Source organism: Carcharodon carcharias, chromosome 2, assembly GCF_017639515.1.
Source record: "Carcharodon carcharias isolate sCarCar2 chromosome 2, sCarCar2.pri, whole genome shotgun sequence".
In the NCBI taxonomy this organism is placed as follows: domain Eukaryota; kingdom Metazoa; phylum Chordata; class Chondrichthyes; order Lamniformes; family Lamnidae; genus Carcharodon; species Carcharodon carcharias.
The window spans coordinates 103,178,870-103,205,357 of NC_054468.1; positions in this window are offsets into that span (position 1 = coordinate 103,178,870).

Below are 26,488 nucleotides of genomic sequence, written 5' to 3' on the forward strand. Positions count from 1 at the left end.
GATGGTGAGGAGAGTGGAGACAAAGGATAAAAGGGCAAGAGGAGAGCGGAGACACAAGACAAATGATAAAAAAGAGTGAGGAGAATGGAGACACAAGACACAGGATAAAAGAGAGTGAACAGAGCAGAGATACAACACACAGGATAAAAGAGATTGAGGAGAACGGAGGCACAAGACAGAGGATAAAAGAGAGTGAGCAGAGCAGAGATGCAAGACACAGAATAAATGAGAGTGAGGAGAACGGAGACACAAGACACAGAATAAAAGAGAGTGAGGTGAATATAGACACAAGACACAGGATAAAAGAGAGTCCGGAGAATGGAGACACAAGACACTGGATAAAAGAGAGTGTGAAGAATGGAGACACAAGACACAGGCTAAAAGAGAATGAGGAGAACGAAGACATAAGATAGAAAAGCGCGACAAAAGCAAAGACACAGGATAAAATAGGCTGAGGAGCGTGAGGAGACAGGATAAAAGAGAGTGAGAAGAGTGGAGACACAGGATAAAAGAGGGTGAGGAGAGTGGAGACACAGGATAAAAGAACATGAGGAGAGCAGAGACGAAGGATCAAAGAGCCTGAGGAGAACGGCAGAGATACAGGGTAAAAGAGCACAAGGAGAACGACGGAGATGCAAGATAAAAGAGCGTGAGGAGAGCGGTGGAGAAACAGGCTAAAAGAGAACAAGGAGAGCAGAGACTCAGGACACAATAGTGTATGGAGAGCGGAGACACAGCATAAAAGAGCATAAGGAGAGTGGATACACAGGAAAAATGAACATGAGGAGAGCAGAGACACAGGATGAAAGAGTGTAAGGAGAACGGCAGAGACACAGGGCAAAAGTGCACAATGCGAATGACGGAGACGCAAGATAAAAGTGCGTGAGGAGAGTGGTGGTGTCATAGGATAAAAGAGAGCAAGGAGAGTGTAGATACAGGATAAAGGAGCACAGGGAGAGCGGCGACATAAGATAAAAGAGCACAAGGAGAGCGGAGACATAGGATAAAAGAGGGTGAAGACAGTTGAGACAGGATAAAAGAGGGTGAGGAGAGTGGAGACACAGGATAAAAGTGTGTGAGGAGAGCAGAGGCGCAAGACACAGGATAAAAGAGGAGAGCGGACAAACAAGACACAGGATAAAAGATAGTAAGGGGAGCAGAGACACAAGACACAGGATTAAAGGGAGTGAGGAGAGTGGAGTCAAAGGATAAAGGAGAGCAAGAGGAGAGCATAGACACAGGATAAAAGACCATGAGGAGAGCAGAGACACAGGATAAAGGAGAGCAAGAGGAAAAAGTAGACACAGGATAAAAGACCATGAGGAGAGCGGAGTCAAAGTATTAAAGAGCGGTTGGAGAGTGCCCACTCAGAATATAAGAGCGTAAGGAGATGGAGACAAAGGATAAAAGGACGTAAGGTGAGTGGCGACACAGTTAAAACAACATGAGGAGTGCAGAGATACAGGATGAAAGAGCGTAAGGAGAACGGCAGAGACACAGGGAAAAAGGGCACAAGGAGAATGACGGAGATGCAAGATAAAAGAGCGTGAGGAGAATGATGGAGTCACAGGATAAAAGAGAGCAAGGAGAGTGGTGACACAGGATAAAAGAGCAGAAGGAGAGTGTAGACACAGGAAAAAAGAATGCGAGGAGAGTGGAGACACAGGATAAAAGAGCAGAAGGAGAGTGTAGACACAGGATAAATGAGGATGAGGAGAGCAGAGACACAGGATAAAAGAGGGTGAAGAGAGTAGAGACACAGGATAAAAGAGCATGAAGAGAGTGGAGACACAGGATAAAAGAGCATGAGGAGAGCAGAGACACAGGATAAAAGAGGGTGAGGAGAGTGGAGACACAGGATAAGAGAGCATGAGGAGAGTGTAGACACAGGATAAAAGAACATAGGGAGAGTGGCAACACAGGAGAAAAGAGGATGGTGAGAGTGGAGATGCATGATAAAAGAATGTGAGGAGTGCAGCGATACAGTATGAAAGGGATCAAGGAGAGCAGAGACACAGGATAAAAGAACGCGAGGAGTGTAGAGACACAGGATGAAAGAGCATGTGAAGAGCGGAGACATAGGATGAAAGAACGTGAGGAGAGCGGAGACACAGGATAAAAGAACAAGAGGAGAGCAGAGACACAGGCAAAAAGATGGCGAGGAGAGAAGTGACAAAGTATAAAAGAGCATGAGGAGAGCGGAGACACAAGACAAAAGATAAAAGAGAGTGAGGAGAATGGAGACACAAGACACAGGATAAAAGAGCATGAGCAGAGCGGAGACACAAGACACAGGATAAAAGAGAGTGAGGAGAATGGAGACACAGGACACAGGATAAAAGAGCATGAGCAGATTGGAGACACAAGACAAAGGATAAAAGAGAGTGAGTAGAGCGGAGACACAAGACACAGGAAAAAAGAGAGTGAGGAGAGTGGAGACAAAGGATTACGAAGAGCAAGAGGAGAGCGTAGACACAGGATAAAAGACCATGAGGAGAGCAGAGACACAGGATAAAGGAGAGCAAGAGGAAAGAGTAGACACAGGATAAAAGACCATGAGGAGAGCGGAGTCAAAGGATAAAAGAGCGGATGGAGAGTGCCAACTCAGAACATTAGAGCGTGAGGAGAGTGGAGACACAGAATAAAAGATCGTAAGGAGAGTGGAGACAGAGGATAAAAGGACGTAAGGTGAGTGGCGACACAGTTAAAACAACATGAGGAGTGCAGAGATAGAGGATGAAAGAGCGTAAGGAGAACGGCAGAGACACAGGGAAAAAATGCACAAGGAGAATGACGGAGATGCAAGATAAAAGAGCGTGAGGAGAATGATGGATTCACAGGATAAAAGAGAGCAAGGAGAGTGGTGACACAGGATAAAAGAGGAGAAGGAGAGCGTAAACACAGGATAAAAAAATGTGAGGAGAGCAGAGACACTGGATTAAGGAGAGCAAGGAACGTGGAGACACAGGAGAAAAGTGCACGAGTGGAGCGGAGACAGAGGATAAAAGAGCGTGAGGAAAGCAGAGACACAGGATAAAAGAGAGGTAACAGAGCAGAGTCACAGGATTAAAGAGCATGAGGAGAGCAGAGACACGGGATAGACACAGGATAAAAGAGCATGAGCAGAGCGGAGACACAAGACACAGGATAAAAGAGGGTGAGGAGAGTGGAGACACAGGATAAGAGAGCATGAGGAGAGTGGAGACACATGATAAAAGAGGAGAAGGAGAGTGCAGACACAGGATAAAAGAACATAGGAAGAATGGTCAACACAGGAGAAAAGAGGATGGGGAGAGTGGAGACGCAAGATAAAAGAATGTGAGGAGAGCAGCGATTCAGGATAAAAGGGAGCAAGGATGAGAGCAGAGACACAGGATAAAACAACATGAGAGCAGAGATACATGAGGAAAGAGCGTAAGGAGAATGGCAGAGACACAGGGTAATAGAGCACAAGGAGAATGACGGAGATGCAAGTTAAAAAAGCGTGAGGAGAGCGATGGAATCACAGGATAAAAGAGCGCAGGGAGAGTGGTGATACAGGATAATAGAGCAGAAGGAGAGTGTAGAAACAGGAAAAAAGAGCGTGAGGAGAGTGGAGACACAGGATAAAAGAACATAGGGAGAATGGAAACACAGGAGAAAAGAGGATGTGGAGAGTGGAGACAGTTGATAAAAGAATGTGATGAGAGCGGAGACACAGGATAAAAGGGATCAAGGAGAGCAGAGACACAGGATAAAAGAACACGAGGAGTGCAGAGACACAGGATGAAAGAGCGTGAGAAGAGCAGAGAAATAGGATGAAAGAGCATGAGGAGAGCGAAGGCACAGGTTAAAAGAACACGAGGAGAGTAGAGACACAGGATAAAAGAGCGTAAGGAGAGCGGAGACACAGGATAAAAGTGCACGAGGGGAGCAGAGACACAGGATAAAAGAGGGTGAGGAGGATGGAGACACAGGATAAAAGAGGATGAGGAGAGCAGAGACACAGGATAAAAGAGCAGAAGGAGAGTGTAGACACAGGATAAAAGAACATAGGGAGAGTGGAAACACAGGATAATAGAGCATGAGAAGACTGGAGACACAAGAAACAGGATAAAAGAACATGAGCAGAGCAGAGACACAAGACACAGGATAAAAGAGAATGAGGAGAATGGAGACACAAGACACAGGATAAAAGAGATTGAGGAGAACGGAGGCACAAGACAGAGGATAAAAGAGAGTGAGCAGAGCAGAGATGCAAGACACAGAATAAATGAGAGTGAGGAGAACGGAGACACAAGACACAGGATAAAAGAGAGTGAGGTGAATGGAGACACAAGACACAGGATAAAAGAGAGTCAGGAGAACGGAGACACAAGACACTGGATAAAAGAGAGTGAGAAGAATGGAGACACAAGACACAAGATAAAAGAGAATGAGGAGAACGAAGACATAAGATAGAAGAGCGCGACAAAAGCAAAGACACAGGATAAAATAGGCTGAGGAGAGTGGAGAGACAGGATAAAAGAGGGTGAGGAGAGTGGAGACACAGGATAAAAGAACATGAGGAGAGCAGAGAAAATGGATTAAAGAGCGTGAGGAGAACGGCAGAGATACAGGGTAAAAGAGCAAAAGGAGAACGACGGAGATGCAAGATAAAAGAGCGTGAGGAGAGTGGTGGAGAAACAGGATAAAAGAGAGCAAGGAGACAGAGACACAGGACAAAAGAGTGTAAGGAGAGCGGAGACACAGCATAAAAGAGCATGAGTAGAGTGGAGTCACAGGAAAAATAGTGGCAGGAGAGTGGAGGCACAGGATAAAAGAGTGGCAGGAGAACGCAGACACAGGATAAAAGAGCATAAGGAGAGTGGATACACAGGAAAAATGAGCATGAGGAGAGCAGAGACACAGGATGAAAGAGCGTAAGGAGAACGGCAGAGACACCGGGCAAAAGTGCACAAAGAGAATGACGGAGACGCAAGATAAAAGTGCGTGAGGAGAGTGGTGGTGTCATAGGATAAAAGAGAGCAAGGAGAGTGGAGATACAGGATAAAAGAGCCTAAGGAGAGTGTAGATACAGGATAAAGGAGCACAGGGAGAGCGGTGACATAAGATAAAAGAGCACAAGGAGAGCGGAAACATAGGATAAAAGAGGGTGAAGACAGTTGAGACAGGATAAAAGAGGGTGAGGAGAGTGGAGACACAGGATAAAAGTGCGTGGGGAGAGCAGAGGCACAAGACACAGGATAAAAGAGAGTGAGGAGAGCGGAGACACAAGACACAGGATAAAAGAGAGTGAGGAGAGCGGAGACACAAGACACAGGATAAAAGATAGTGAGGAGAGTGGAGACAAAGGATAAAGGAGAGCAAGAGGAAAGAGTAGACACAGGATAAAAGACCGTGAGGAGAGCAGAGTCAAAGGATAAAAGAGCGGATGGAGAGTGCCGACTCAGAATATAAGAGCGTGAGGAGAGTGGAGACACAGAATAAAAGATCGTAAGGAGAGTGGAGACAGAGGATAAAAGGACGTAAGGTGAGTGGCGACACAGTTAAAACAACATGAGGAGTGCAGAGATACAGGATGAAAGAGCGTAAGGAGAACGGCAGAGACACAGGGAAAAAGGGCACAAGGAGAATGACGGAGATGCAAGATAAAAGAGCGTGAGGAGAACGATGGAGTCACAGGATAAAAGAGAGCAAGGAGAGTGGTGACACAGGATAAAAGAGGAGAAGGAGAGTGTAGACACAGGAAAAAAGAGCATGAGGAGAGTGGAGACACAGGATAAAAGAGCAGAAGGAGAGTGTAGACACAGGATAAATGAGGATGAGGAGAGCAGAGAAACAGGATAAAAGAGGGTGAAGAGAGTGGAGACACAGGATAAAAGAGCATGAAGAGAGTGGAGACACAGGATAAAAGAGCATGAGGAGAGCAGAGACACAGGATAAAAGAGGGTGAGGAGAGTGGAGACACAGGATAAGAGAGCATGAGGAGAGTGGAGACACAGGATAAAAGAGCAGAAGGAGAGTGTAGACACAGGATAAAAGAACATAGGGAGAGTGGCAACACAGGAGAAAAGAGGATGGGGAGAGTGGAGACGCATGATAAAAGAATATGAGGAGAGCAGCGATACAGGATAAAAGGGAGCAAGGAGAGCAGAGAAATAGGATTAAAGAACGCGAGGAGTGTAGAGACACAGGATGAAAGAGCGTGTGAAGAGCGGAGACATAGGATGAAAGAATGTGAGGAGAGCGGAGACACAGGATAAAAGAACAAGAGGAGAGCAGAGACACAGGCAAAAAGATGGTGAGGAGAGTGGAGACAAAGGATAAAAGAGCATGAGGAGAGCAGAGACACAAGACAAATGATAAAAGAGAGTGAGGAGAATGGAGACACAAGACACAGGATAAAAGAGCATGAGCAGAGCGGAGACACAAGACACAGGATAAAAGAGAGTGAGGATAATGGAGACACAGGACACAGGATAAAAGAGAGTGAGGAGAATGGAGACACAAGACACAGGATAAAAGGAAGTGAGTAGAAGGAAGACAAAAGATAAAAGAGCGTAATGAAAGCAGAAACACAGGAAAAAAGAGGGTGAGGAGACTGGAGACACAGGATAAAAGAGCATGAGGAGAGCGGAGACACAAGACAAATGATAAAAGAGAGTGAGGAGAATGGAGACTCAAGACACAGGATAAAAGAGAGTGAGCAGAGCAGTGCTACAACACACAGGATAAATGAGAGTGAGGAGAACGGAGACACAGGACACAGGATAAAAGACAGTGAGGAGAATGGAGACACAAGACACAGGATAAAAGAGAGTGAGTAGAAGGAAGACAAAAGATAAAAGAGCGCGAAGAAAGCAGAGACACAGGAAAAAATAGTCCGAGGAGAGTGGAAACACAGGATAAAAAAATGCGAGGAGAGCAGAGATACAGGATAAAAGGGAGCAAGGAGAGCGTAAACACAGAATAAAAGAACGTGAGGAGAGCAGAGACACAGGATAAAGGAGAGCAAGGAGAGTGGAGACACAGGAGAAAAGTGCACGAGGGGAGCGGAGACACAGGATAAAAGAGCTTGAGGACAGCAGAGACACAGGATAAAAGAGAGGTTACAGTGCAGAGTCACAGGATTAAAGAGCATGAAGTGAGCAGAGACACGGGATAAAAGAGAGTGAGGAGAGCGGAGACACAAGACACAGGATAAAAGAGAGTGAGGAGAGCGGAGACACAAGACACAGGATAAAAGAGAGTGAGGAGAGTGGAGACAAAGGATAAAGGAGAGCAAGAGGAGAGCGTAGACACAGGATAAAAGACCATGAGGAGAGCAGAGACACAGGATAAAGGAGAGCAAGAGGAAAGAGTAGACACAGGATAAAAGACCCTGAGGAGAGCAGAGTCAAAGGATAAAAGAGCGGATGGAGAGTGCCGACTCAGAATATAAGAGCGTGAGGAGAGTGGAGACACAGAATAAAAGATCATAAGGAGAGTGGAGACACAGGATAAAAGGACGTAAGGTGAGTGGCGACACAGTTAAAACAACATGAGGAGTGCAGAGATACAGGATGAAAGAGCGTAAGGAGAACGGCAGAGACACAGGGAAAAAGGGCACAAGGAGAATGACGGAGATGCAAGATAAAAGAGCGTGAGGAGAACGATGGAGTCACAGGATAAAAGAGAGCAAGGAGAGTGGTGACACAGGATAAAAGAGCAGAAGGAGAGTGTAGACACAGGATAAATGAGGATGAGGAGAGCAGAGACACAGGATAAAAGAGGGTGAAGAGAGTGTAGACGCAGGATAAAAGATTGTAAGGAGAGTGGAGACACAGGATAAAAGGACGTAAGGTGTGTGGCGACACAGTTAAAACAACATGAGGAGTGCAGAGCTACAGGATGAAAGAGCGTAAGGAGAACGGCAGAGACACAGGGAAAAAGGGCACAAGGAGAATGACGGAGATGCAAGATAAAAGAGCGTGAGGAGAACGATGGAGTCACAGGATAAAAGAGAGCAAGGAGAGAGGTGACACAGGATAAAAGAGCAGAAGGAGATTGTAGACACAGGAAAAAAGAGCGTGAGGAGAGTGGAGACACTGGATAAAAGAGCAGAAGGAGAATGTAGACACAGGATAAATGAGGATGAGGAGAGCAGAGAAACAGGATAAAAGAGGGTGAATAGAGTGGAGACACAGGATAAAAGAGCATGAAGAGAGTGGAGACACAGGATAAAAGAGGATGAGGAGAGCAGAGACACAGGATAAAAGAGGGTGAGGAGAGTGGAGACACAGGATAAGAGAGCATGAGGAGAGTGGAGACACAGGATAAAAGAGCAGAAGGAGAGTGTAGACACAGGATAAAAGAACATAGGGAGAGTGGCAACACAGGAGAAAAGAGGATGGGTAGAGTGGAGACGCATGATAAAAGAATGTGAGGAGAGCAGCGATACAGGATAAAAGGGAGCAAGGAGAGCAGAGAAATAGGATTAAAGAACGCGAGGAGTGTAGAGACACAGGATGAAAGAACGTGAGAAGACCGGAGACATAGGATGAAAAAATGTGAGGAGAGCGGAGACACAGGATAAAAGAACAAGAGGAGAGCAGAGACACAAGCAAAAAGATGGTGAGGAGAGTGGAGACAAAGGATAAAAGAGCAAGAGGAGAGCAGAGACACAAGACAAATGATAAAAGAGCGTGAGGAGAATGGAGACACAAGACACAGGATAAAAGAGCATGAGCAGAGCGGAGACACAAGACACAGGATAAAAGAGAGTGAGGAGAATGGAGAAACAAGACACAGGATAAAAGAGAGTGAGGAGAATGGAGACACAAGACACAGGATAAAAGAAAGTGAGTAGAAGGAAGACAAAAGATAAAAGAGCGTGACGAAAGCAGAGACACAGGAAAAAAGAGGGTGAGGAGACTGGAGACACAGGATAAAAGAGCATGAGGAGAGCGGAGACACAAGACACAGGATAAAAGAGAGTGAGGAGAAAGGAGACACAAGACACAGGATAAAAGAGCATGAGCAGATTGGAGACACAAGACACAGGATAAAAGAGAGTGAGCAGAGCAGAGCTACAACACACAGGATAAATGAGAGTGAGGAGAACGGAGACACAGGACACAGGATAAAAGAGAGTGAGGAGAATGGAGACACAAGACACAGGATAAAAGAGACTGAGGAGAAGGAAGACAAAAGATAAAAGAGCGCGACGAAAGCAGAGACACAGGAAAAAATAGTTCGAGGAGAGTGGAAACACAGGATAAAAGAACGTGAGGAGAGCAGAGACACAGGATAAAGGAGAGCAAGGAGAGTGGAGACACAGGAGAAAGGTGCAAGAGGGGAGCGGAGACACAGGATAAAACAACATGAGAGCAGAGATACATGATGAAAGAGCGTAAGGAGAATGGCAGAGACACAGGGTAAAAGAGCACAAAGAGAATGACGGAGATGCAAGTTAAAAAAGCGTGAGGAGAGCGATGGAATCACAGGATTAAAGAGAGCAAGGAGAGTGGTGATACTGGATAATAGAGCAGAAGGAGAGTGTAGACACAGGAAAAAAGAGCGTGAGGAGAGTGGAGCCACAGGATAAAAGAGCAGAAGGAGAGTGTAGACACAGGATAAAAGAACATAGGGAGAATGGAAACACAGGAGAAAAGAGGATGTGGAGAGTGGAGACGGTTGATAAAAGAATGTGAGGAGAGCGGAGACACAGGATAAAAGAAAGTGAGGAGAGCAGAAACACAGGATAAAAGGGAACAAGGAGAGCAGAGACACAGGATAAAAGAACACGAGGAGTGCAGAGACACAGGATGAAAGAGCGTGAGAAGAGTGGAGACATAGGATGAAAGAGCATGAGGAGAGCGAAGGCACAGTATAATAGAACACGAGGAGAGGAGAGACAAAGGATAAAAGAGCGTAAGGAGAGCGGAGACACAGGATAAAAGTGCACGAGGGGAGCAGAGACACAGGATAAAAGAGGGTGAGGAGGGTGGAGACACAGGATAAAAGAGAATGAGGAGAGCAGAGATACAGGATAAAAGAGCAGAAGGAGAGTGTAGACACAGGATAAAAGAACATAGGGAGAGTGGAAACACAGGATAATAGAGCATGAGAAGACTGGAGACACAAGAAACAGGATAAAAGAACATGAGCAGAGCAGAGACACAAGACACAGGAGAAAAGAGAAGAGGAGAATGGAGACACAAGACACAGGTTAAAAGAGATTGAGGAGAATGGAGGTACAAGACAGAGGATAAAAGAGAGTGAGCAGAGCAGAGATGCAAGACACAGAATAAATGAGAGTGAGGAGAACGGAGACACAAGACACAGGATAAAAGAGAGTGAGGTGCATGGAGACACAAGACACAGGATAAAAGAGAGTCAGGAGAATGGAGACACAAGACACTGGATAAAAGAGAGTGAGAAGAATGGAGACACAAGACATAAGATAAAAGAGAATGAGGAGAACGAAGACATAAGATAGAAGAGCGCGACAAAAGCAAAGACACAGGATAAAATAGGCTGAGGAGAGTGGAGAGACAGGATAAAAGAGAGTGAGAAGAGTGGAGACACAGGATAAAAGAGGGTGAGGAGAGTGGAGACACAGGATAAAAGAACATGAGGAGAGCAGAGACAATGGATCAAAGAGCGTGAGGAGAACGGCAGAGATACAGGGTAAAAGAGCAAAAGGAGAACGACGGAGATGCAAGATAAAAGAGCGTGAGGAGAGTGGTGGAGAAACAGCATAAAAGAGAGCAAGGAGACAGAGACACAGGTCAAAAGAGCGTAAGGAGAGCGGAGACACAGCATAAAAGCGCGTGAGGAGAGTGGAGTCACAGGATAAATAGTGGCAGGAGAGTGGAGACACAGGATAAAAGAGTGGCAGGAGAACGCAGACACAGGATAAAAGAGCATAAGGAGAGTGGATACACAGGAAAAATGAACATGAGGAGAGCAGAGACACAGGATGAAAGAGCGTAAGGAGAACGGCAGAGACACCGGGCAAAAGTGCACAAAGAGAATGACGGAGACGCAAGATAAAAGTGCGTGAGGAGAGTGGTGGTGTCATAGGATAAAAGAGAGCAAGGAGAGTGGAGATACAGGATAAAAGAGCCTAAGGAGAGTGTAGATACAGGATAAAGGAGCACAGGGAGAGCGGTGACATAAGATAAAAGAGCACAAGGAGAGCGGAGACATAGGATAAAAGAGGGTGAAGACAGTTGAGACAGGATAAAAGAGGGTGAGGAGAGTGGAGACACAGGATAAAAGTGCGTGGGGAGAGCAGAGGCACAAGACACAGGATAAAAGAGAGTGAGGAGAGCGGAGACACAAGACACAGGATAAAAGAGAGTGAGGAGAGCGGAGACACAAGACACAGGATAAAAGATAGTGAGGAGAGTGGAGACAAAGGATAATGGAGAGCAAGAGGAAAGAGTAGACACAGGATAAAAGACCGTGAGGAGAGCAGAGTCAAAGGATAAAAGAGCGGATGGAGAGTGCCGACTCAGAATATAAGAGCGTGAGGAGAGTGGAGACACAGAATAAAAGATCGTAAGGAGAGTGGAGACAGAGGATAAAAGGACGTAAGGTGAGTGGCGACACAGTTAAAACAACATGAGGAGTGCAGAGATACAGGATGAAAGAGCGTAAGGAGAACGGCAGAGACACAGGGAAAAAGGGCACAAGGAGAATGACGGAGATGCAAGATAAAAGAGCGTGAGGAGAACGATGGAGTCACAGGATAAAAGAGAGCAAGGAGAGTGGTGACACAGGATAAAAGAGGAGAAGGAGAGTGTAGACACAGGAAAAAAGAGCGTGAGGAGAGTGGAGACACAGGATAAAAGAGCAGAAGGAGAGTGTAGACACAGGATAAATGAGGATGAGGAGAGCAGAGAAACAGGATAAAAGAGGGTGAAGAGAGTGGAGACACAGGATAAAAGAGCATGAAGAGAGTGGAGACACAGGATAAAAGAGCATGAGGAGAGCAGAGACACAGGATAAAAGAGGGTGAGGAGAGTGGAGACACAGGATAAGAGAGCATGAGGAGAGTGGAGACACAGGATAAAAGAGCAGAAGGAGAGTGTAGACACAGGATAAAAGAACATAGGGAGAGTGGCAACACAGGAGAAAAGAGGATGGGGAGAGTGGAGACGCATGATAAAAGAATGTGAGGAGAGCAGCGATACAGGATGAAAGGGAGCAAGGAGAGCAGAGACACAGGATTAAAGAACGCGAGGAGTGTAGAGACACAGGATGAAAGAGCGTGTGAAGAGCGGAGACATAGGATGAAAGAATGTGAGGAGAGCGGAGACACAGGATAAAAGAACAAGAGGAGAGCAGAGACACAGGCAAAAAGATGGTGAGGAGAGTGGAGACAAAGGATAAAAGAGCATGAGGAGAGCAGAGACACAAGACAAATGATAAAAGAGAGTGAGGAGAATAGAGACACAAGACACAGGATAAAAGAGCATGAGCAGAGCGGAGACACAAGACACAGGATAAAAGAGAGTGAGGATAATGGAGACACAGGACACAGGATAAAAGAGAGTGAGGAGAATGGAGACACAAGACACAGGATAAAAGGAAGTGAGTAGAAGGAAGACAAAAGATAAAAGAGCGTAATGAAAGCAGAAACACAGGAAAAAAGAGGGTGAGGAGACTGGAGACACAGGATAAAAGAGCATGAGGAGAGCGGAGACACAAGACAAATGATAAAAGAGAGTGAGGAGAATGGAGACTCAAGACACAGGATAAAAGAGAGTGAGCAGAGCAGTGCTACAACACACAGGATAAATGAGAGTGAGGAGAACGGAGACACAGGACACAGGATAAAAGAGAGTGAGGAGAATGGAGACACAAGACACAGGATAAAAGAGAGTGAGTAGAAGGAAGACAAAAGATAAAAGAGCGCGAAGAAAGCAGAGACACAGGAAAAAATAGTCCGAGGAGAGTGGAAACACAGGATAAAAAAATGCGAGGAGAGCAGAGATACAGGATAAAAGGGAGCAAGGAGAACGTAAACACAGAATAAAAGAACGTGAGGAGAGCAGAGACACAGGATAAAGGAGAGCAAGGAGAGTGGAGACACAGGAGAAAAGTGCACGAGGGGAGCGGAGACACAGGATAAAAGAGCTTGAGGACAGCAGAGACACAGGATAAAAGAGAGGTTACAGTGCAGAGTCACAGGATTAAAGAGCATGAAGTGAGCAGAGACACGGGATAAAAGAGAGTGATGAGAGCAGAGACACAGGATAAAACAACATGAGAGCAGAGATACATGATGAAAAAGCGTAAGGAGAATGGCAGAGACACAGGGTAAAAGAGCACAAGAAGAATGACGGAGATGCAATTTAAAAAAGCGTGAGGAGAGCGATGGAATCACAGGATAAAAGAGAGCAAGGAGAGTGGTGATACTGGATAATAGAGCAGAAGGAGAGTGTAGACAAAGGAAAAAAGAGCATGAGGAGAGTGGAGCCACAGGATAAAAGAGCAGAAGGAGAGTGTAGACCCAGGAGAAAAGAACATAGGGAGAATGGAAACACAGGAGAAAAGAGGATGTGCAGAGTGGAGACGGTTGATAAAAGAATGTGAGGAGAGCGGAGACACAGGATAAAAGAAAGTGAGGAGAGCAGAAACACAGGATAAAAGGGAGCAAGGAGAGCAGAGACACAGGATAAAAGAACACGAGGAGTGCAGAGACACAGGATGAAAGAGCGTGAGAAGAGTGGAGACATAGGATGAAAGAGCATGAGGAGAGTGAAGGCACAGTATAATAGAACACGAGGAGAGCAGAGACACAGGATAAAAGAGCGTAAGGAGAGCAGAGACACAGGATAAAAGTGCACGAGGGGAGCAGAGACACAGGATAAAAGAGGGTGAGGAGCGTGGAGAAACAGGATAAAAGAGGATGAGGAGAGCAGAGACACAGGATAAAAGAGCAGAAGGAGAGTGTAGACACAGGAAAAAAGAACATAGGGAGAGTGGAAACACAGGATAATAGAGCATGAGAAGACTGGAGACACAAGAAACATGATAAAAGAACATGAGCAGAGCAGAGACACAAGACACAGGATAGAAGCGAATGAGGAGAATGGAGACACAAGACACAGGTTAAAAGAGATTGAGGAGAACGGAGGCACAAGGCAGAGGATAAAAGAGAGTGAGCAGAGCAGAGATGCAAGACACAGAATAAATGAGAGTGAGGAGAACGGAGACACAAGACACAGGATAAAAGAGAGTGAGGTGAATGGAGACACAAGACACAGGATAAAAGAGAGTCAGGAGAACGGAGACACAAGACACTGGATAAAAGAGAGTGAGAAGAATGGAGACACAAGACACAAGATAAAAGAGAATGAGGAGAATGAAGACATAAGATAGAAGAGAGCGACAAAAGCAAAGACACAGGATAAAATAGGCTGAGGAGAGTGGAGAGACAGGATAAAAGAGAGTGAGAAGAGTGGAGACACAGGATAAAAGAGGGTGAGGAGAGTGGAGACACAGGATAAAAGAACATGAGGAGAGCAGAGACAAAGGATCAAAGAGCGTGAGGAGAACGGCAGAGATACAGGGTAAAAGAGCAAAAGGAGAACGACGGAGATGCAAGATAAAAGAGCATGAGGAGAGCAGTGGAGAAACAGGATGAAAGAGAGCAAGGAGACAGAGACACAGGACAAAAGAGCATAAGGAGAGCAGAGACACAGCATAAAAGAGCGTGAGGAGAGTGGAGTCACAGGATAAATAGTGGCAGGAGAGCGGAGACAAAGGATAAAAGAGTGGCAGGAGAACACAGACACAGGATAAAAGAGCATAAGGAGAGTGGATACACAGGAAAAATGAACATGAGGAGAGCAGAGACACAGGATGAAAGAGCGTAAGGAGAACGGCAGAGACACAGAGCAAAAGTGCACAAAGAGAATGACGGAGACGCAAGATAAAAGTGCGTGAGGAGAGTGGTGGTGTCATAGGATAAAAGAGAGCAAGGAGAGTGGAGATACAGGATAAAAGAGCCTAAGGAGAGTGTAGATACAGGATAAAGGAGCACAGGGAGATTGGAGACATAAGATAAAAGAGCACAAGGAGAGCGGAGACATAGGATAAAAGAGGGTGAAGACAGTTGAGACAGGATAAAAGAGGGTGAGGAGAGTGGAGACACAGGATAAAAGTGCGTGGGGAGAGCAGAGGCACAAGACACAGGATAAAAGAGAGTGAGGAGAGCGGAGACACAAGACACAGGATAAAAGAGAGTGAGGAGAGCGGAGACACAAGACACAGGATAAAAGATAGTGAGGAGAGTGGAGACAAAGGATAAAGGAGAGCAAGAGGAAAGAGTAGACACAGGATAAAAGACCGTGAGGAGAGCAGAGTCAAAGGATAAAAGAGCGGATGGAGAGTGCCGACTCAGAATATAAGAGCGTGAGGAGAGTGGAGACACAGAATAAAAGATCGTAAGGAGAGTGTAGACAGAGGATAAAAGGACGTAAGGTGAGTGGCGACACAGTTAAAACAACATGAGGAGTGCAGAGATACAGGATGAAAGAGCGTAAGGAGAACGGCAGAGACACAGGGAAAAAGGGCACAAGGAGAATGACGGAGATGCAAGATAAAAGAGCGTGAGGAGAACGATGGAGTCACAGGATAAAAGAGAGCAAGGAGAGTGGTGACACAGGATAAAAGAGGAGAAGGAGAGTGTAGACACAGGAAAAAAGAGCGTGAGGAGAGTGGAGACACAGGATAAAAGAGCAGAAGGAGAGTGTAGACACAGGATAAATGAGGATGAGGAGAGCAGAGAAACAGGATAAAAGAGGGTGAAGAGAGTGGAGACACAGGATAAAAGAGCATGAAGAGAGTGGAGACACAGGATAAAAGAGCATGAGGAGAGCAGAGACACAGGATAAAAGAGGGTGAGGAGAGTGGAGACACAGGATAAGAGAGCATGAGGAGAGTGGAGACACAGGATAAAAGAGCAGAAGGAGAGTGTAGACACAGGATAAAAGAACATAGGGAGAGTGGCAACACAGGAGAAAAGAGGATGGGGAGAGTGGAGACGCATCATAAAAGAATGTGAGGAGAGCAGCGATACAGGATGAAAGGGAGCAAGGAGAGCAGAGACACAGGATTAAAGAACGCGAGGAGTGTAGAGACACAGGATGAAAGAGCGTGTGAAGAGCGGAGACATAGGATGAAAGAATGTGAGGAGAGCGGAGACACAGGATAAAAGAACAAGAGGAGAGCAGAAACACAGGCAAAAAGATGGTGAGGAGAGTGGAGACAAAGGATAAAAGAGCATGAGGAGAGCAGAGACACAAGACAAATGATAAAAGAGAGTGAGGAGAATGGAGACACAAGACACAGGATAAAAGAGCATGAGCAGAGCGGAGACACAAGACACAGGATAAAAGAGAGTGAGGATAATGGAGACACAGGACACAGGATAAAAGAGAGTGAGGAGAATGGAGACACAAGACACAGGATAAAAGGAAGTGAGTAGAAGGAAGACAAAAGATAAAAGAGCGTAATGAAAGCAGAAACACAGGAAAAAAGAGGGTGAGGAGACTGGAGACACAGGATAAAAGAGCATGAGGAGAGCGGAGACACAAGACAAATGATAAAAGAGAGTGAGGAGAATGGAGACTCAAGACACAGGATAAAAGAGAGTGAGCAGAGCAGTGCTACAACACACAGGATAAATGAGAGTGAGGAGAACGGAGACACAGGACACAGGATAAAAGACAGTGAGGAGAATGGAGACACAAGACACAGGATAAAAGAGAGTGAGTAGAAGGAAGACAAAAGATAAAAGAGCGCGAAGAAAGCAGAGACACAGGAAAAAATAGTCCGAGGAGAGTGGAAACACAGGATAAAAAAATGCGAGGAGAGCAGAGATACAGGATAAAAGGGAGCAAGGAGAACGTAAACACAGAATAAAAGAACGTGAGGAGAGCAGAGACACAGGATAAAGGAGAGCAAGGAGAGTGGAGACACAGGAGAAAAGTGCACGAGGGGAGCGGAGACACAGGATAAAAGAGCTTGAGGACAGCAGAGACACAGGATAAAAGAGAGGTTACAGTGCAGAGTCACAGGATTAAAGAGCATGAAGTGAGCAGAGACACGGGATAAAAGAGAGTGATGAGAGCAGAGACACAGGATAAAACAACATGAGAGCAGAGATACATGATGAAAGAGCGTAAGGAGAATGGCAGAGACACAGGGTAAAAGAGCACAAGAAGAATGACGGAGATGCAATTTAAAAAAGCGTGAGGAGAGCGATGGAATCACAGGATAAAAGAGAGCAAGGAGAGTGGTGATACTGGATAATAGAGCAGAAGGAGAGTGTAGACAAAGGAAAAAAGAGCATGAGGAGAGTGGAGCCACAGGATAAAAGAGCAGAAGGAGAGTGTAGACCCAGGAGAAAAGAACATAGGGAGAATGGAAACACAGGAGAAAAGAGGATGTGCAGAGTGGAGACGGTTGATAAAAGAATGTGAGGAGAGCGGAGACACAGGATAAAAGAAAGTGAGGAGAGCAGAAACACAGGATAAAAGGGAGCAAGGAGAGCAGAGACACAGGATAAAAGAACACGAGGAGTGCAGAGACACAGGATGAAAGAGCGTGAGAAGAGTGGAGACATAGGATGAAAGAGCATGAGGAGAGTGAAGGCACAGTATAATAGAACACGAGGAGAGCAGAGACACAGGATAAAAGAGCGTAAGGAGAGCAGAGACACAGGATAAAAGTGCACGAGGGGAGCAGAGACACAGGATAAAAGAGGGTGAGGAGCGTGGAGAAACAGGATAAAAGAGGATGAGGAGAGCAGAGACACAGGATAAAAGAGCAGAAGGAGAGTGTAGACACAGGAAAAAAGAACATAGGGAGAGTGGAAACACAGGATAATAGAGCATGAGAAGACTGGAGACACAAGAAACATGATAAAAGAACATGAGCAGAGCAGAGACACAAGACACAGGATAGAAGCGAATGAGGAGAATGGAGACACAAGACACAGGTTAAAAGAGATTGAGGAGAACGGAGGCACAAGGCAGAGGATAAAAGAGAGTGAGCAGAGCAGAGATGCAAGACACAGAATAAATGAGAGTGAGGAGAACGGAGACACAAGACACAGGATAAAAGAGAGTGAGGTGAATGGAGACACAAGACACAGGATAAAAGAGAGTCAGGAGAACGGAGACACAAGACACTGGATAAAAGAGAGTGAGAAGAATGGAGACACAAGACACAAGATAAAAGAGAATGAGGAGAATGAAGACATAAGATAGAAGAGAGCGACAAAAGCAAAGACACAGGATAAAATAGGCTGAGGAGAGTGGAGAGACAGGATAAAAGAGAGTGAGAAGAGTGGAGACACAGGATAAAAGAGGGTGAGGAGAGTGGAGACACAGGATAAAAGAACATGAGGAGAGCAGAGACAAAGGATCAAAGAGCGTGAGGAGAACGGCAGAGATACAGGGTAAAAGAGCAAAAGGAGAACGACGGAGATGCAAGATAAAAGAGCATGAGGAGAGCAGTGGAGAAACAGGATGAAAGAGAGCAAGGAGACAGAGACACAGGACAAAAGAGCATAAGGAGAGCAGAGACACAGCATAAAAGAGCGTGAGGAGAGTGGAGTCACAGGATAAATAGTGGCAGGAGAGCGGAGACAAAGGATAAAAGAGTGGCAGGAGAACACAGACACAGGATAAAAGAGCATAAGGAGAGTGGATACACAGGAAAAATGAACATGAGGAGAGCAGAGACACAGGATGAAAGAGCGTAAGGAGAACGGCAGAGACACAGAGCAAAAGTGCACAAAGAGAATGACGGAGACGCAAGATAAAAGTGCGTGAGGAGAGTGGTGGTGTCATAGGATAAAAGAGAGCAAGGAGAGTGGAGATACAGGATAAAAGAGCCTAAGGAGAGTGTAGATACAGGATAAAGGAGCACAGGGAGACTGGAGACATAAGATAAAAGAGCACAAGGAGAGCGGAGACATAGGATAAAAGAGGGTGAAGACAGTTGAGACAGGATAAAAGAGGGTGAGGAGAGTGGAGACACAGGATAAAAGTGCGTGGGGAGAGCAGAGGCACAAGACACAGGATAAAAGAGAGTGAGGAGAGCGGAGACACAAGACACAGGATAAAAGAGAGTGAGGAGAGCGGAGACACAAGACACAGGATAAAAGATAGTGAGGAGAGTGGAGACAAAGGATAAAGGAGAGCAAGAGGAAAGAGTAGACACAGGATAAAAGACCGTGAGGAGAGCAGAGTCAAAGGATAAAAGAGCGGATGGAGAGTGCCGACTCAGAATATAAGAGCGTGAGGAGAGTGGAGACACAGAATAAAAGATCGTAAGGAGAGTGTAGACAGAGGATAAAAGGACGTAAGGTGAGTGGCGACACAGTTAAAACAACATGAGGAGTGCAGAGATACAGGATGAAAGAGCGTAAGGAGAACGGCAGAGACACAGGGAAAAAGGGCACAAGGAGAATGACGGAGATGCAAGATAAAAGAGCGTGAGGAGAACGATGGAGTCACAGGATAAAAGAGAGCAAGGAGAGTGGTGACACAGGATAAAAGAGGAGAAGGAGAGTGTAGACACAGGAAAAAAGAACGCGAGGAGAGTGGAGACACAGGATAAAAGTGCAGAAGGAGAGTGTAGACACAGGATAAATGAGGATGAGGAGAGCAGAGACACAGGATAAAAGAGGGTGAAGAGAGCGGAGATACATGATAAAAGAGCATGAAGAGAGTGGAGACACAGGATAAAAGAGGATGAGGAGAGCAGAGACACAGGATAAAAGAGGGTGAGGAGAGTGGAGACACAGGATAAGAGAGCATGAGGAGAGTGGAGACACAGGATAAAAGAGCAGAAGGAGAGTATAGACACAGGATAAAAGAACATAGGGAGAGTGGCAACACAGGAGAAAAGAGGATGGGGAGAGTGGAGACGCATGATAAAAGAATGTGAGGAGAGCAGCGATACAGGATAAAAGGGAGCAAGGAGAGCAGAGACACAGGATTAAAGAACGCGAGGAGTGTAGAGACACAGGATGAAAGAGCGTGTGAAGAGCGGAGACATAGGATGAAAGAATGTGAGGAGAGCGGAGACACAGAATAAAAGAACAAGAGGAGAGCAGAGACACAGGCAAAAAGATGGAGAGGAGATTGGAGACAAAGGATAAAAGAGCATGAGGAGAGCAGAGACACAAGACAAATGATAAAAGAGAGTGAGGAGAATGGAGACACAAGACACAGGATAAAAGAGCATGAGCAGAGCGGAGACACAAGACACAGGATAAATGAGAGTGAGGAGAATGGAGAAACAAGACACAGGATAAAAGAAAGTGAGGAGAACGGAGACACAGGACACAGGATAAAAGAGAGTGAGGATAATAGAGACACAAGACACAGGATAAAAGAAAGTGAGTAGAAGGAAGACAAAAGAAAAAAGAGCGTGACGAAAGCAGAGACACAGGAAAAAAGAGGGTGAGGAGACTGGAGACACAGGATAAAAGAGCATGAGCAGATTGGAGACACAAGACACAGGATAAAAGAGAGTGAGCAGAGCAGAGCTACAACACACAGGATAAATGAGAGTCAGGAGAACGGGGACACAGTACACAGGATAAAAGAGATTGAGGAGAATGGAGACACAAGACACAGGATAAAAGAGAGTGAGGAGAAGGAAGACAAAAGATAAAAGAGCGCGACGAAAGCAGAGACACAGGAAAAAAGAGTCCGAGGAGAGTGGAAACACAGGATAAAAAAATGCAAGGAGAGCAGAGATACAGGATAAAAGGGAGCAAGGAGAGCGTAAAAACAGGATAAAAGAACGTGAGGAGAGCAGAGACACAGGAAAAAAGAGAGGTAACAGAGCAGAGTCACAGGATTAAAGAGCATGAGGTGGGCAGAGACACGGGATAAAAGAGAGTGATGAGAGCAGAGACAGAGGATAAAACAACATGAGAGCAGAGATACATGATGAAAGAGTGTAAGGAGAATGGCAGAGACACAGGGTAAAAGAGCACAAGGAGAATGACGGAGATTCAAGTTAAAAAAGCGTGAGGAGAGCGATGGAATCACAGGATTAAAGAGAGCAAGGAGAGTGGTGATACAGGATAATAGAGCAGAAGGAGAGTGTAGACACAGGAAAAAAGAGCGTGAGGAGAGTGGAGCCACTGGATAAAAGAGCAGAAGGAGAGTGTAGACACAGGAGAAAAGAACATAGGGAGAATGGAAACACAGGAGAAAAGAGGATGTGGAGAGTGGAGACGGTTGATAAAAGAATGTGAGGAGAGCAGAGACACAGGATAAAAGAAAGTGAGGAGAGCAGAAACACAGGATAAAAGGGAGCAAGGAGAGCAGAGACACAGGATAAAAGAACACAAGGAGTGCAGAGACACAGGATGAAAGAGCGTGAGATGAGTGGAGACATAGGATGAAAGAGCATGAGGAGAGCGAAGGCACAGCAAAATAGAACACGAGGAGAGCAGAGACACAGGATAAAAGAGTGTAAGGAGAGCGTAGACACAGGATAAAAGTGCACGAGGGGAGCAGAGACACAGGATAAAAGAGGGTGAGGAGGGTGGAGACACAGGATAAAAGAGGATGAGGAGAGCAGAGACACAGGATAAAAGAGCAGAAGGAGAGTGTAGACACAGGATAAAAGAACATAGTGAGAGTGCAAACACAGGATAATAGAGCATGAGAAGACTGGAGACACAAGAAACAGGATAAAAGAACATGAGCAGAGCAGAGACACAAGACACAGGATAAAAGAGAATGAGGAGAATGGAGACACAAGACACAGGTTAAAAGAGATTGAGGAGAACGGAGGCACAAGACAGAGGATAAAAGAGAGTGAGCAGAGCAGAGATGCAAGACACAGAATAAATGAGAGTGAGGAGAACGGAGACACAAGACACAGGATAAAAGAGAGTAAGGTGATTGGAGACACAAGACACTGGATAAAAGAGAGTGAGAAGAATGGAGACACAAGACACAGGATAAAAGAGAATGAGGAGAACGAAGACATAAGATAGAAGAGCGCGACAAAAGCAAAGACACAGGATAAAATAGGCTGAGGAGAGTGGAGAGACAGGATAAAAGAGAGTGAGAAGAGTGGAGACACAGGATAAAAGAGGGTGAGGAGAGTGGAGACACAGGATAAAAGAACATGAGGAGAGCAGAGACAATGGATTAAAGAGCGTGAGTAGAACGGCAGAGATACAGGGTAAAAGAGCAAAAGGAGAACGACGGAGATGCAAGATAAAACAGCGTGAGGAGAGCGGTGGAGAAACAGGATAAAAGAGAGCAAGGAGACAGAGACACAGGACAAAAGAGCGTAAGGAGAGCGGAGACACAGCATAAAAGAGCGTGAGTAGAGTGGAGTCACAGGATAAATAGTGGCAGGAGAGCGGAGACACAGGATAAAAGAGTGGCAGGAGAATGCAGACACAGGATAAAAGAGCATAAGGAGAGTGGATACACAGGAAAAATGAACATGAGGAGAGCAGAGACACAGGATGAAAGAGTGTAAGGAGAACGGCAGAGACACAGGGCAAAAGTGCACAAAGAGAATGACGGAGCCGCAAGATAAAAGTGCGTGAGGAGAGTGGTGGTGTCATAGGATAAAAGAGAGCAAGGAGAGTGGAGATACAGGATAAAAGAGCCTAAGGAGAGTGTAGATACAGGATAAAGGAGCACAGGGAGAGCGGAGACATAAGATAAAAGAGCACAAGGAGAGCGGAGACATAGGATAGAAGAGGGTGAAGACAGTTGAGACAGGATAAAAGAGGGTGAGGAGAGTGGAGACACAGGATAAAAGTGCGTGAGGAGAGCAGAGGCACAAGACACAGGATAAAAGAGAGTGAGGAGAGCGGAGACACAAGACACAGGATAAAAGAGAGTGAGGAGAGCGGAGACACAAGACACAGGATAAAAGATAGTGAGGAGAGTGGAGACAAAGGATAAAGGAGAACAAGAGGAGAGCGTAGACACAGGATAAAAGACCATGAGGAGAGCAGAGACACAGGATAAAGGAGAGCAAGAGGAAAGAGTAGACACAGGATAAAAGACCGTGAGGAGAGCAGAGTCAAAGGATAAAAGAGTGGATGGAGAGTGCCGACTCAGAATATAAGAGCGTGAGGAGAGTGGAGACACAGAATAAAAGGACGTAAGGTGAGTGGCGACACAGTTAAAACAACATGAGTAGTGCAGAGATAGAGGATGAAAGAGCGTAAGGAGAACGGCAGAGACACAGGGAAAAAGGGCACAAGGAGAATGACGGAGATGCAAGGTAAAAGAACATGTGGAGAACGATGGAGTCACAGGATAAAAGAGCTAGGAGATTGGTGACAAAGGATAAAAGAGGAGAAGGAGAGTGTAGACACAGGAAAAAAGAGCGTGAGGAGAGTGGAGACACAGGATAAAAGAGGATGAGGAGAGCAGAGACACAGGATAAAAGAGGGTGAAGAGAGTGGAGACACAGGATAAAAGAACATGAGGAGAGCAGAGACAATGGATTAAAGAGCGTGAGTAGAACGGCAGAGATACAGGGTAAAAGAGCAAAAGGAGAACGACGGAGATGCAAGATAAAACAGCGTGAGGAGAGCGGTGGAGAAACAGGATAAAAGAGAGCAAGGAGACAGAGACACAGGACAAAAGAGCGTAAGGAGAGCAGAGACACAGCATAAAAGAGCGTGAGTAGAGTGGAGTCACAGGATAAATAGTGGCAGGAGAGTGGAGACACAGGATAAAAGAGTGGCAGGAGAATGCAGACACAGGATAAAAGAGCATAAGGAGAGTGGATACACAGGAAAAATGAACATGAGGAGAGCAGAGACACAGGATGAAAGAGTGTAAGGAGAACGGCAGAGACACAGGGCAAAAGTGCACAAAGAGAATGACGGAGACGCAAGATAAAAGTGCGTGAGGAGAGTGGTGGTGTCATAGGATAAAAGAGAGCAAGGAGAGTGGAGATACAGGATAAAAGAGCCTAAGGAGAGTGTAGATACAGGATAAAGGAGCACAGGGAGAGCGGAGACATAAGATAAAAGAGCACAAGGAGAGCGGAGACATAGGATAGAAGAGGGTGAAGACAGTTGAGACAGGATAAAAGAGGGTGAGGAGAGTGGAGACACAGGATAAAAGTGCGTGAGGAGAGCAGAGGCACAAGACACAGGATAAAAGAGAGTGAGGAGAGCGGAGACACAAGACACAGGATAAAAGAGAGTGAGGAGAGCGGAGACACAAGACACAGGATAAAAGATAGTGAGGAGAGTGGAGACAAAGGATAAAGGAGAACAAGAGGAGAGCGTAGACACAGGATAAAAGACCATGAGGAGAGCAGAGACACAGGATAAAGGAGAGCAAGAGGAAAGAGTAGACACAGGATAAAAGACCGTGAGGAGAGCAGAGTCAAAGGATAAAAGAGTGGATGGAGAGTGCCGACTCAGAATATAAGAGCGTGAGGAGAGTGGAGACACAGAATAAAAGGACGTAAGGTGAGTGGCGACACAGTTAAAACAACATGAGTAGTGCAGAGATAGAGGATGAAAGAGCGTAAGGAGAACGGCAGAGACACAGGGAAAAAGGGCACAAGGAGAATGACGGAGATGCAAGGTAAAAGAGCATGAGGAGAACGATGGAGTCACAGGATAAAAGAGCTAGGAGATTGGTGACAAAGGATAAAAGAGGAGAAGGAGAGTGTAGACACAGGAAAAAAGAGCGTGAGGAGAGTGGAGACACAGGATAAAAGAGGATGAGGAGAGCAGAGACACAGGATAAAAGAGGGTGAAGAGAGTGGAGACACAGGATAAAAGAACATGAGGAGAGCAGAGACAATGGATTAAAGAGCGTGAGTAGAACGGCAGAGATACAGGGTAAAAGAGCAAAAGGAGAACGACGGAGATGCAAGATAAAACAGCGTGAGGAGAGCGGTGGAGAAACAGGATAAAAGAGAGCAAGGAGACAGAGACACAGGACAAAAGAGCGTAAGGAGAGCAGAGACACAGCATAAAAGAGCGTGAGTAGAGTGGAGTCACAGGATAAATAGTGGCAGGAGAGCGGAGACACAGGATAAAAGAGTGGCAGGAGAATGCAGACACAGGATAAAAGAGCATAAGGAGAGTGGATACACAGGAAAAATGAACATGAGGAGAGCAGAGACACAGGATGAAAGAGTATAAGGAGAACGGCAGAGACACAGGGCAAAAGTGCACAAAGAGAATGACGGAGACGCAAGATAAAAGTGCGTGAGGAGAGTGGTGGTGTCATAGGATAAAAGAGAGTAAGGAGAGTGGAGATACAGGATAAAAGAGCCTAAGGAGAGTGTAGATACAGGATAAAGGAGCACAGGGAGAGCGGAGACATAAGATAAAAGAGCACAAGGAGAGCGGAGACATAGGATAGAAGAGGGTGAAGACAGTTGAGACAGGATAAAAGAGGGTGAGGAGAGTGGAGACACAGGATAAAAGTGCGTGAGGAGAGCAGAGGCACAAGACACAGGATAAAAGAGAGTGAGGAGAGCGGAGACACAAGACACAGGATAAAAGAGAGTGAGGAGAGCGGAGACACAAGGCACAGGATAAAAGAGAGTGAGGAGAGTGGAGACAAAGGATAAAGGAGAACAAGAGGAGAGCGTAGACACAGGATAAAAGACCATGAGGAGAGCAGAGACACAGGATAAAGGAGAGCAAGAGGAAAGAGTAGACACAGGATAAAAGACCGTGAGGAGAGCAGATTCAAAGGATAAAAGAGTGGATGGAGAGTGCCGACTCAGAATATAAGAGCGTGAGGAGAGTGGAGACACAGAATAAAAGGACGTAAGGTGAGTGGCGACACAGTTAAAACAACATGAGTAGTGCAGAGATAGAGGATGAAAGAGCGTAAGGAGAACGGCAGAGACACAGGGAAAAAGGGCACAAGGAGAATGACGGAGATGCAAGGTAAAAGAGCATGAGGAGAACGATGGAGTCACAGGATAAAAGAGCTAGGAGATTGGTGACACAGGATAAAAGAGGAGAAGGAGAGTGTAGACACAGGAAAAAAGAGCGTGAGGAGAGTGGAGACACAGGATAAAAGAGCAGAAGGAGAGTGTAGACACAGGATAAATGAGGATGTGGAGAGCAGAGACACAGGATAAAAGAGGGTGAATAGAGTGGAGACACAGGATAAAAGAGCATGAAGAGAGTGGAGACACAGGATAAAAGAGGATGAGGAGAGCAGAGACACATGATAAAAGAGGGTGAGGAGAGTGGAGACATAGGATAAGAGAGCATGAGGAGAGTGGAGACACAGGATAAAAGAGCAGAAGGAGAGTGTAGACACAGGATAAAAGAACATAGGGAGAATGGCAACACAGGAGAAAAGAGGATGGGGAGAGTGGAGACGCATGATAAAAGAATGTGAGGAGAGCAGCGATACAGGATAAAAGGGAGCAAGGAGAGCAGAGACACAGGATAAAAGAACGTGAGGAGTGTAGAGACACAGGATGAAAGAGCGTGTGAAGAGCG